The sequence below is a fragment of the Microcebus murinus genome, chromosome 1 (assembly GCF_040939455.1).
Source record: "Microcebus murinus isolate Inina chromosome 1, M.murinus_Inina_mat1.0, whole genome shotgun sequence".
NCBI classification, from domain to species: Eukaryota; Metazoa; Chordata; class Mammalia; order Primates; family Cheirogaleidae; genus Microcebus; species Microcebus murinus.
In genome coordinates this window covers 70524180-70537088 of record NC_134104.1, presented here as the reverse complement: position 1 = coordinate 70537088, position 12909 = coordinate 70524180, and positions in this window count along the sequence as shown.

Here is a 12909-nt window from a genome sequence, read left to right as displayed (position 1 = left end):
ACAGGTAGGGTGGGAGGATGCAAGAGAGGGTGCTCTGGGAGGCTCACTGACCAGGCACCTCCCTCAAAGCCCACGCATGGTCCCTGCTACAGACCACGCCAGCCCTCGCCCGAGTGACCCATCCCTCAGGCACTGAGGCACATAACACCAACTCCTAGAGAGCAATAGTAAATTCTCAGGCCTCATTTTGGCCAACAATTGCCAGTTCCTCCCTCAGAAACCAGTTCCTGGCTTCCAACGAGAAGCAGAATGGACCGATGAGAACAATTTTCTGCATGTTCCTGACCTCCTATTGCTGTGGGTGAAAAGAGGCCACGGGATGAGGAATAGGCGGGCGGCCCAGACAAAGCAGAGGTGTAAGCAGACCAGTCCAGCTGAGGGCTAAAGCCTAGGGGAGTAGAGGGCTGCTTGTGACAGTCTCTCCAAAATTTACCACCACACCAGGCCAGTAAACTCCAAATTGTAAACAACAAGTAACACCAGAGCTGTCGTCATTCTCAGATTTTAGGGAATGCCAGCATTACCTGGGCAGCTTATGAAAATGCAGATTCCCAAGCCCCTTCTCCAATCCAGGACTGGGTGAGGGCCCAGCACCTGCATTCTAACAAGCCCCCTGCCCCTGGGATTCGGGCCAGGTGGAAGAGAACTAGAGGGAGACGTGTCGAGAGCCTAGGGTGACCCGAGTCACCGTGGAAGTTAAGGCCCCTCACCCACCAGCCAGGCTGTGCAGCCTCTGGGGCTGGGGGTGTGGTGCTCACTGCCTCTGGGGGATGAGGAGCCAGGACCAGCCCCAGACGGAGCTGGGACAGTGCCACGACTCTGGCCCGAGCACACAGCTGTGCTCCGACGTGTGAGCCAGGCTAGAGGACTTGGGTGGCGAGGAACTGGGGCAGAGCTAGGGGGTCAGAGAGGGAGGAGAAGATGGCAAAGGGGTGACTTGGTGAACAGGAGGGTGGTCTGGGGGGAGGGGGAGACACAGTGGGACCTGAGTTCCCAGCCACACAGGGCCTGGGGCACAACGGACACTTGCTGAGTGAGGAAGGCAAACACTAAGTAGTCGGCACAGGCCATTACAGCTGAGCAAAGAACACAAACAAAGAGAATTTGGAGAGATGTAAATAGCTACATTTCATGATCACCAGATTCCTTTTTTTTCCCATCAACTTTGCTTAAGTTCATAATAAAAAAATAAACACAGGCAAATTACACTTACTGCACCCAGTCATCTCTGGGTGGTAAGTTCTGTATTAAATTCAAAATTCATATGCGTGGGTTGAACTTCCCATGTCAGCCAAAACACGAGCCCTGGGGAGGGGGCAGATGTGGGGATTGCTATGCTCTCGAAGGCCCCCCTAAGTGACCCTCTCTGTCACCAACCCTATGCTGTCACTGCATCTCCTGCTATGTCCATCCTGCTCAGAACAGAAAGATCTTCGCTCACAGGCAGGCATAGGTTTGCAAATTCACTTCTTCTCATTTAGTTGTGGGAAATGAGAGTGAGAGGAAGTCTGATGTAGTGGAAAGGGCACTAGACAGGAAGTCACAATATTTGAGTCAGTTTCAAGAACTGATTTGTCCTTTGTGAAACTGGGTAAGTGACTTTCCCCAACAGGGCCTCAGCTCTCCCAACTGAACAATGAAGGAGTGCATTCGATATCTATTGCTGAATTAGCAATTACCTCCAAATGTAGCAGCTGAGAACTATAAACGTGTATTATCTCATAGTTTCTTGGGGTCAGGAGTTGGAGTGGCTTAGTAGGGTGGTTCTGGCATAAGGTCTCTCGCGAGGTTGTATTCAAGGTGCCCTCTGGGGTTAAACTGGGAAAGGTCTGCTCCCAGGACCTCTCACGTGGCTGCTGGCAGGCTGAGAAGATCCATGTCCAAGCTCACCAGGTGGCTGTGGGCAGCCTCAGCCTCTCCTGACGTAGAATGCCCCACAACTGGCTCTCCGCAGAGCAAATGAGTTAAGAGAGAGAGGGACAGAGACAGAGACAGACGGAGAACCCAGGACAGAAGCTACTGCCTCTCTTTCACCTAACCTTGGAAGTGGCAGCCATCACTTCTGCCATATTCTGTTCTCTAGCGGACTAGTCATAAGTCCAGTCCATACTCCAGAAGAGGATGATCAAGTTCTGCCTCTTGACGGGATGGTATCAGAGAATTTGTGGACACATCTTTAGAACCACCACAGGGAGCTAGATCCAGGGATCTCTAAAGGTTTCACATCTGTGATTACAGCTCCTCCGCCCCTTCGAACATTGGGCAGACGGAGACGGAAAGGACTAGAGGTGTCTGTGGAACTTTCTCTAGGGGGGCTGTGCTCTCCCTTCAGCAGAGAGGACCCAGGGACTGAGGGAGAGAGGCTGAGAAGGGGCCTGTCAGAGGGCTGCTGTTTTCCACGGTGAACCCAGGGCCACGGAGCAGCTGCCGACAGGGCTCTGCACGCCGTGGGTGGGGCTTCTGGCTTGGGTGCCTCCTGCTGCCGGCAGGCAGGGAACATCCAGCCCCTCAGCGGTTCTGGGGCCTGGTAGCTGGATGTGGAACTCTTCCCAGCTGGCACCACCCGGGGATGATCCCAGGTCCCCTCGTCCCTCCAAAGGAACAGAGAGGACAGATACCAGGGCAGCAGGGCATGAACCGGGAAGGGCGCAGGCCCGTCCCCTCCCACGGGCCAAGAGAAGAAGGGTCACAAAGCCACTTAGAATCAAGTTCTCTTAAGAGGCCTTGCAATGTGAGGTAAATAGCCCAAGCTTGGTGCTGGATGTATCTTTGGATACTGGCTCTGTCACTCCTAGCTCTCTCCCCAACCGCTCTAGGTTTGTTTCCTTGTCTACAAAGCAGGCATAATGAGAGACTTTATATCATAGAGCTGTGAAAAACAAGAGAATCCATGTAAGGCCTTTAGAACAGTGAGTAGCACATGATTAGTACTCATAAATAACATCATTACTAATATTAGGTTTACCAAAGATATCAGAGTTTATCCGGTTCAACTACACACCCAGAATGAGAATCCCCTCCAATTTACTATGACAGATGACAGTGGGTTCTCGGGCCACTGCTTAAATACTCTGTGGTCCTGGGAGCTCACTACCTGCCCTGTCAGCCTCAGACCACAGAGCCCACAGAGCCCACCTGTAGTCATCAACCTCTCAGTGGCTGCCCCTTCACCTCCATTCCTTTTCTATCCCAATGGCAGACAACAGTTTTGAATTTGAAATAGCCCCTTAACATATGAAAGGAAAAAAATCAAAGTACACTCTCCTGTTTTAGCTTAGGTAAAGGCTCCCTGGCAGTCTCCCAAACATTTTACTTACCCTCACTTGCATCTTGTTTCATTTTAGAGCCAAATCATAACCGAAACATTTGCTCGAAAGACCTGTGTGTTAAGGAGACGGAGAAGGAAGATGCTGGCCCATAACCCCCACTAAGACAGTCCTGAGTGAATGGAGGTGGTAGCAAGTGTATTTGGGGGTGGTGGGGTGTGTATCTATAACTAGAATGACGTGTGTGTGTGTGTGTGTGTGTGTGTGTGTGTGTACATGGAGGTGAGTGGTAGGGGTCGTTACATGCAACTGTGTGTCTGTAAGTGTGAGGTGGTGGTGTATGGCTGGGTGTAGGTATGTGTGCATATGGTGTGTGTGTGTGTGCATATGGTGTGTGTGTGTGTGTGTGTGTGTGTGTGTAAGTATGTGGATGTGTGGGTGTGGTGAGGGCCATCTTGGTGCTCTCTGGATTGGGCACAGTGGTCCCCAGCTACAAAGCAGTCACTCTTTGGGAGCACATTTCCTTTTAGGCTAACTTCCCCCACTCTTTTCAGGAAGCTGCATCTGTTGGCCAGGATTTCAGATTTCTTTCACTGAGGTTTCTGGAGAGACATTCCAATGGTGAACATAGAATGCAAACCCAAGAAATAAAACTGCACATATTGTCTCAAAGATACAGGCAGGAGGGTGTCGAAAACCCCAGGGGAAGTTACAAAGGCCCAGAGTCCTGCAGCCCACACCCCTTGGAAGGAGTGTGATCGGCTCCTCCCCCATCCCAGATTCCCAGTTTGAATCTTTAAAATCAGCCTTATAAGCAAACATCTGCCACTCTCCGGCATCTGAATGAAACGTAAAGATCAAAATAAGGAATCTTTGTGTTTTCATTAGGTATTTTAGCAAATGCAATGAGAACATTCAGATTTGATTTCCCTGTTTTGTACACACACATAAGTCGGTGCTAAGAGGATTACTTTTCCTGGAGCCTGTCCTTCCTAAAGGCCCTGGTCAAAGGAGACCCTTGTTCAACAGCGTTTTCTCTAATTCCTCTGGCTTTTCTTCCTTGCCTCAAAGTGCAGACATCTAGCCTGCTCCTAAATCCACCCACCTCACAGCTTCGGGATAAAGATGGTCCTGGCACTCCATTCTCCTCCTGCCCCTGGGTCCTTAATAAAGCTGGAGAGGAACATTAGCGCCTGGTTCAGCAGCATCCGAAGGGAAAGGGCAGCCTCATCGAACCCTCGAAACCCCATAGAAAAATGTAGCCTTTTTGCCTCTGCTCCGATGAATGGCTTTTAGAGGGTTTTCATTAGGGCCTGGGGCTGCTGGTGCAGAAAGCCTCACAGATGTTGACATTTTTTCATCCCTGGGTTAAGATGTCTTCCATAAGCTTTTATTCCTCATTTGTTACTTCTTTATTATCCGGGAGGTTTTGCCTCCTCCCTCTTCTCCTTTCTCTGAAGAGAGCAGCGGTAGCCGAGCCTGTCATTATCTCGGCCCTTTTCTCTTGCCACCAGAGGCAGCCGGGGCCTCCATCCCATTGTGGCGAACAGCAGGTAGCTGAGGCAGGCCGGGTCACTCCTCAGACCCTTTTGTGCGGCAGTCCCCTCCTCCCCACAGCTTGGCTCCGGGGATGTAAAAGGTAAAAGGTCGGGCAGCCAAGCTTCCATACCTGAGCTTTTGTTTCGGGCTGGAGGCAAATGATTTTAGAAGCAATTTCTTGGAAAGCAGCCTAGAGACTCCCTTCTCCCTCGTTACTATGCACAGCCCTACCCCTAGCCCGCCCCTCGGGGCTAGGGGACATGGGGATTAGTTTAGATCATCTGTATCCAAAAATGCCCTGAGAAAAAACTTAACTGCCCAGAGGATGGCTAAGATGAGTTCAAATGGAAGCCTGAAGCCTCTGAGATGTTTGAGAAAAGGATTTCATGATAAATAGATACTGGGTGGTATTCCATAGGTCTTGACTACCGTTTGTCCCTAGTCCTGGCAGCCTGAAGCCTACCTACAACTTCTACTTCCTCATCTGTGAAATGGGAATGATACATCCTCCCCTACCCTGCTTGATACAGTTTTTCTGCTTAACCTGTGGATCCAAGGAGGTGATACAGAAACTGTTTTGCAAACCATAAGAGTCTACATAGTATTAATCATTTTCGCCCACTCTGGCTGTGTAGACCCTGACTTGAATATAAGCCATCCCATGATGCAGGTTAACTTTTCTGAAATTTATAGAGCAAAGATACAGACAGATTTAAGGGCCCTGAGGCACATGATTCCAAGTCCTGGCCTAAATTATGCCCTGAAGGTGAGAAGCTCTCAGGGCAAGACAGGTTGTAACAGTGGCAAATTCTTTCAGGCTTGATACTGCACCCATTAGAAGATGGCTCTGGGGGGCCAGCTAGGAAAAAATGGTGTGTGCACTTTCATAGGGAAAGATAAAAGGGCCCAAGGGTGCTCACCAACCACCAGCTTCACATAAGTGAAGCAACATGGCTTCACTGCAACATGGCTCCCAGAAGAGCCGGATGGGAACCTACGCTGCCTCTAGGCTGCCCAGGCCTTGCCCGGGCGTTGGGATCTTTCTGGACATCGCAGTTTAAGAGAGCTATGTGGTTACAGAATCCTGCTCATGGGAAGGAGACCAGAATCACGAGGGGACTAGCAATGTCACTCTTATAAAGACTGAGGAACTGAGACAGCTTTCCTTACTTGAGAGTTCAGTGACATTTGTGGAAAAGGGGAATTGGGCTCATTCTGTGTGGCCCTGGGGGCTGGAAGTGGGACTGAAGAGTAGTGTCTGAAATGAAAATGTTTTGAGTATATCAAAGAAAAATATTAACGTTTCAAATGCTCAGAATTGTCTAAAATGGAATGGGCTGTTTGATGAGATAGTGAGCACTCTATCCTTGAGGGTAGTCTAGCAAAGGGTTGATACTGGGGAGAGATTCACCCCCTGACCATGTATTTAGGGATGAAATCACTCCACTCTTCGCTTTATTAAGAAAGATAATGTTCCTTTTTCTAGGGATTAAGTTAATGTAGTCAACTTTCACTTCTGATGGCTGCATAATATCACTCTCAGGGAACAAAAGCAAGTAGATCATGATAGTGAGTGCATGCCCCGAAGAGTGAGTTCTGGTATTTACAGTTTTAAGTTTAGGCCAGATACAGTTGACACAGTACGCAGAACAGGGGGAAAAGGAGGGCAAGCACTGGTGGAAAAAAATAAATAAATAAACTTTTGAGGCCTTGGAATCAAAAAAACCATGGCAGTGGAGAGAAAGAGTAAAAATCCTTAAAGAGAAAGAACCAGAGAGAGGGTCCCAAAATTCTGTCTGCCTACGTCTTTGCCTGAACCCTGAGTCTCACATGCACAGAGAAGTCTCAAGGCAGCTAAGCTAATGGAGAAATGTCCAAGCTGATGGCTGGCATTGCTGCCTAAGAAACAGAGTTTGCAGTTTGAATCCAACCAAGATAATTACCAGAAAAACCAATAGCAATAATACCCATCAGAGAAAAATAACAAAATCCAGAATCTATACAGCTAAACATGCATAATGTCCAGAATATCATCTAAAATATTTCAACATACACAACCAGGATAATAAAACACATTCTTATGATTAAAAGACATCAGCTAAGGCAACCACAAGATGGCCTAACATTGTAATTAGCAGACAGGAATTTCTAGCATGTATTCTGAAAAAATTTCAAAAATCACCAGATGGATTTAACAACTGAATGGAGATGGTAGAGGAAAAAGAAAGTGAACTTGAAGATGAAATTATCTAATGCAAAAAGGACAAAGAGAAAAAAGAGTGAAACAAATATGAATTAGCAGTCTCACTAGACATAGTCTCAGAAGAAGAGGAGAGAGAGAATGGAGAAGAAAAAACTTAAAGAAATAATGCCAAAATTTTCCCAATTATGATGAAAGATAAAAGTTACTATTTACAGTCTAGATATTCAATGAACAGCTAATACGAGGAACATAAAGAAAACATCACTGAGTCATATCATCATCAAATTTTGAAAGCCAAAGATAAAATCTTGAAAGAAGCAAGAAAAAAATGACACATTATACACAGGAGAACAATCATCCAATTAAGAACTGATACGTCGGCTGGGCACGGAGGCTCACGCCTGTAATCCTAGCACTCTGGGAGGCTGAGGTGGGCGGATCGCTCAAGGTCAGGAGTTCGAAACTAGCCTGAGCAAGACCCTGTCTCTACCAAAAATATAAAGAAATTAATTGACCAACTAAAAATATATATACATACAAAAAGTTAGCCAGGCATGGCGGTGCATGCCTGTAGTCCCAGCTACTCAGGAGGCTGAGGCAGTAGGATCGCTTGAGCCCAGAAGATTGAGGTTGCTGTGAGCTAGGCTGACGCCACGGCACTCACTCTAGCCTGGGCAACAAAGTGAGACTCTGCCTCAAAAAAAAAAAAGAACTGATATCTCATCAGAAATGATGAAGGCCAGAAGAAGGTAGAACAACATTTTTTAAGTGTTAAAATTTGAAAAACATGCACTGGTGTTCTGTATCTATTTTTTTTTTAATTTTAAACAAATCCTGTCAACTTAGAATTCTAGATTCAGTAAAAACGTTCTTCAAACATCAAGAAGAAATAAATTTTCAAATTAAAAGGAAACAGAGAAAATTTGTCACCAACAGTCTTGTGCTACAGGAAATGCTAGAGCAGTTTTCCCAGCTGAAGGGGAAACATACAAAATGGGAGCTCAGATCCATAGAAGGGAAAGGAGAATATTAGCAATAGAAAATATCTGGATCAATATAAAACTCTACTATTTATCTTCTTAATCTCTTTATAATATAGATGACTGTTGAAAACAAAATGGTATCCCCTCCTTGCGTGGGTTATAATACATGTAGATGCAATGTATACAATCCTAGGGCATAAGGAAAGGCAGGGGTATATGAACTTACATGGCAGCAAATTTTGTCCATTTTGTATGAAATATTAACTACAAGTAGACTGTCAAAAGTTAAGAACACATAAACATATAATTCTTAGAGCAACCATAGGAAAAATATTTCAATGAAGTATAGCTAAAAGCCAATAGATAAATTTAAATAAAATTATAAAATTTAACCAATAAAAGGCAGGAAAGGAGGAATCCAAAGGGGGAGGGGAAGTAAGGACACATAGAAAATAAACAGTAAACTAGTAGGTGCATCCTTCTGAGTTGGCTGTGGTTAAAAAGAAAATCAAAAAAAAAGAAAAAACTAGTAGGTGCAAAACCAACCATATTAATAATAATATTATGATTTAATGATTTAATGGACTAAACACTCCACTAAGAAGCAGAGTTGTTCACAATGAATAAAAACATAAGCCAGATCCAAATATATACAGTTTATAAAGATATATATACTTTAAATATAAAGATGAATATAAGCTGGAAATAAATAGATGGTAAAAAATAGCTGTCATGTAATAATCATATTAAGCAAGTTTGAGGAGCTATCTTAATATCAAATAAAATAGATTTGAAGACAAAAAAATTGAGGCAAGAAAAAGAGACATTTTATAATGATAAAAGGATTAACTCAACAAGAGGACATAACTATCATAAATATGTATGGACTTAATAACAGAGCTTCAAAATATATGTGGTAAAAATTAATAGAACTAAGGGGAGAAACATATAATTCCATGATCATAAGTAAAGATTTTAACACTTCACTCTCAGCAAGAGATAGAACAACTAGATAAATATCAACACCAAAGACAGAAAATCTGAACAATTTTAACCACTTTGACTGAGTTGCTACTAATATTTGTAAAATACCACATGCAATTGCAAGAATATATATTCTTTTTGAATGTGCATGGACTGTTCATTAGGAATTATGACATACTGATATATAAACAAGTCTCAGAAAATTCTAAAAGATTAAAATCATACAGGCTGTGTTCTCCAACCACAATGGATTAAATTAGAAGTCAATAATAATAAGATGTCTAGGAAAACCCCAAATGGTTGAAAATTAAACCACACATTTTAAAATAATTCATGGATCAGAAAATAAATCACAAGAGAAATATAAAAATATTTTGAAATGAATGAAAGTTAAAATTGAACATATTAAGATATGTGGCATGTACTAAGTTAGTGCTTAGCAGGAAATGAATAATTTTAAATATGCTTATATTAAAAAAGAATAAATATTTAGTCAATGACCTAATTTTCTGCCTTATTAATTAGAAAAAGAAGAGCAATTAAACCCAAATTAATATAAGGAATGAAATAATAAACAACAGAAATCAATAAAATATAAAATATACAAACAATAGAGAAAAATCCATTAAACAAAAACTGGTTTTCAAAAGAAATCAATAGAATTTATAACCTATAGCTAAGCTGATCAAAACACAACAAGAAGGCATAAATTATCAATATCAGAAATAAAAAAGAGATAACATCAGTACAAATCCTACAGACATCATAGGCTAATAGGCTTTATTACTAATAATTTTATATCAATGTATTAGATAACTTAAAGTAGGTAAATCCATCGTCAGACATAAATTACCAAACTGACTGAAGAAGAAATAAAAATTTGAACAGCCTCATATCAATTAAAAAAATTGAATTCGTAACTAAAAACTTTTCCATTAGAAAATTTCAGGCTCAGATGATTTCACTGGTGTATTCTATCAAGTGTTTAAGAAGAAATATCAATCCTACATAAACCTTTTCAAAAAACGGAGAAAGAAGAACTACTTCTCAACTCATGTTAGGAGGTCAATGCCCTGACACTAAAACAAGACAAAGAGATCAAAAGATAAGAAAACTATATACCCTTCACTAACATAGACACAAAAATAAATTTTAGAAAACAAGATCTAACAATATATAAAAAAGGATAATACATATGACCTTATGGATTTAACCCAGGAATGCACAATTGTAATTCACCACTTTGATAGAATCAATGTATTGGTAATTCACCATATTAATAGAATAAAGAAGGAAAATATATGATCATGTCAATAGATGTAGAAAAAGCATTTGACAAAATTCAGCACTCATTCATAAGAAAAACTCTCCCTCAATATGAATAGAGGTAAACTTCCACAACTTGATAAATAACATTTATAAAAAGAAACAAACTACAGTAAACATCATACTTAATGGTGAGAAACTGAATACTCTCCACCTAAGATCAGGAACAATGCTAGGATGTCCACATCACCACTGCTATTCAACATAACACTTGAAGTTCTACTAGGGCAGTAAGGCCAGAAAAGGAAATAAAAGTCATACAGATTGAAAAGGAAGAAATAAAACTCTCCCTATTTGCAAATGACATAACTGTCCATTGGAAAATACCAATAAACCTTTTATAAAAATTCTAGAAGCAATAGCTGAGTTCAGCAAGACGGTAGGACATAAGATAAACATACAAAAATCAACTGTATTTCTATATACACTAACAATGAATATATGGACACTAAAATTTAAAATATTATACCATTTACAATCACTAAAAAAAAAAAAAAAGAAATATTTAGGTCTAAAACTAAAAAAAGATATCCAGGACTTATATGTTGAAAACTTGAAAATGTTAATGAAAGAAATGAAAGGAAATCCAAGTAAAGGGTTGACATACCATACTCATAGATAAGAAGACTCAACATAGTAATGATGTCAATTTTCCCCAAATTGCTATAGAGTTGTAACACAATTCATATCAAAACCCCAGCAAGATTTTTTGTAGACATAAATGCGTTTACTCTAAAAGTTACATGCAAAGGCAAAGGAAGTATAATAGCTAAAATGATTTTGAAAAAACATAGGAGAAATCATATTACCTGATTTTAAGATATATTATATAGCATTAGTAATCAAATAAGCAAGAGGCACAGAGACAAAGATCAATGAACAGAATAAAGAACCCACAAATAGTCCCACAAAAGTAGGGCTACTTTATTTTGGAAAAAGGTGCAAAGGTGATGCAACGAAGAAAGGATAGTCTTTTTAACAAACAGTACTAAAGTAAATGGATATTAATGGGTAAAAAAAATAAGAAAAACTTCAAGCTAAATCTCATGCCTTTTACAAAAAATTAATTTAAAATGGACAATAGATTTAAATGTAAACCATTTAAAATCTATAAAACTTGTAGAAGATAACATAGAGGAAAATCTTCAGGACCTAGGGCTTAGTGAAGAGTTCTCAGGCCAAAAGCAAAAGAAAAAAGATAAAAAAAATTAAAAATGAATAATTGGACTTCATCAATATTAAAAGCTTTTGCTCTGCAAAAGATACTCTTAAGGGGATAAAAAGAAAAGTTATAGACTGGGAGAAAATATTTGCAAACAACATATCTGACAAAGAACTCATATCTAAAATATATAAAGAACTCATAACTTAACAGTAAAAAAACTAATTTAATTAGAAAATTGGCAAGAGATATTTTAATGAAGAGGATATACAAATGGCAAATAAACATATAAAAGATGTTAAGCATCACTAGCCCCTAGAGAAATGCAAATTAAGACCATGATGAGATATCTCTACACATATATTAAATCAATTTAAAAAATAGCCGCAATACCAAATCATGGCTGGGATGCAGAGAAACTGGATCTCTTAATCATTACTGGTAGTAATGTAAAATGATATGGCCACTCCAGAAAACAGCTTGACAGTTTTTTTAAAAAAAACTAAATATACAAATACCATAGCTCACAGCAATTGCACCCCTGGATATTTATCCCAGAGATTTTCTAAATGAAAACATGTCAACATGAAAACCTATACTTGATTGTTCTTAGCCACTTTATTTGAAATATTTTAAACTGGAAACAACCAAAATGTCCCTCAGTGGGTGAATGGTTAAATAAACAGTGGTACATTCATACTACAGAAAGCTGCTCAGAAATAAAAAGGAATGAACTACTGATACATGCAACAGCTTGGATTGATCTTGAAGGCATTATACTGAGTGGAAAAAGCTGAGCTCAAAACGTCACATACTGTATGAGTTCATATACATATCACTCTTGAAATGACAAAATTACAGTGATGGAAAACAAGTTAGTGGTTGCCAGAGGTTGGGGATGGATGGGGAGAGAGAGATGAGTGTGACTATAATGAAGTAGCACAAGGGAAATCCTTGTGATGATGGAATAGCTCTGCATCTTGATTGTGGTGGTAGTTACATAAATATGAATATATGATTAAATGACATAGAATTATACACATACATTGTACCAATGTCAAATTCCTAGTTTTAATATTATACTGTAACCATGTAAAATGTAACCATTGGGGAAAACTGAGTAGAGGGTACATGGGTCCTTTCTGTACTACATTTATAAATTCCTGTGAACCTATAATTATTTCAAAATAAAAAGTTTAATTAAAAATCAAGTGTATTTCTATATACAGGTGATGAACAATTAGAAAATAAAGGTTTAAAAGCTCTATTTATAAATAGTATCTTAAAAATTTAGAAATGAATTTAAAGAAAGATGGGCCAGAACTGTCCTCTGAAAACTATAAAATATTATTAAGGGAAATTAAAGAAAATCTAAATAAATTAAGAGGTATACTATGTTCATGGATTTGAAGACTCTTTTTTTTTTCACCTCCCTCCACTGCCACT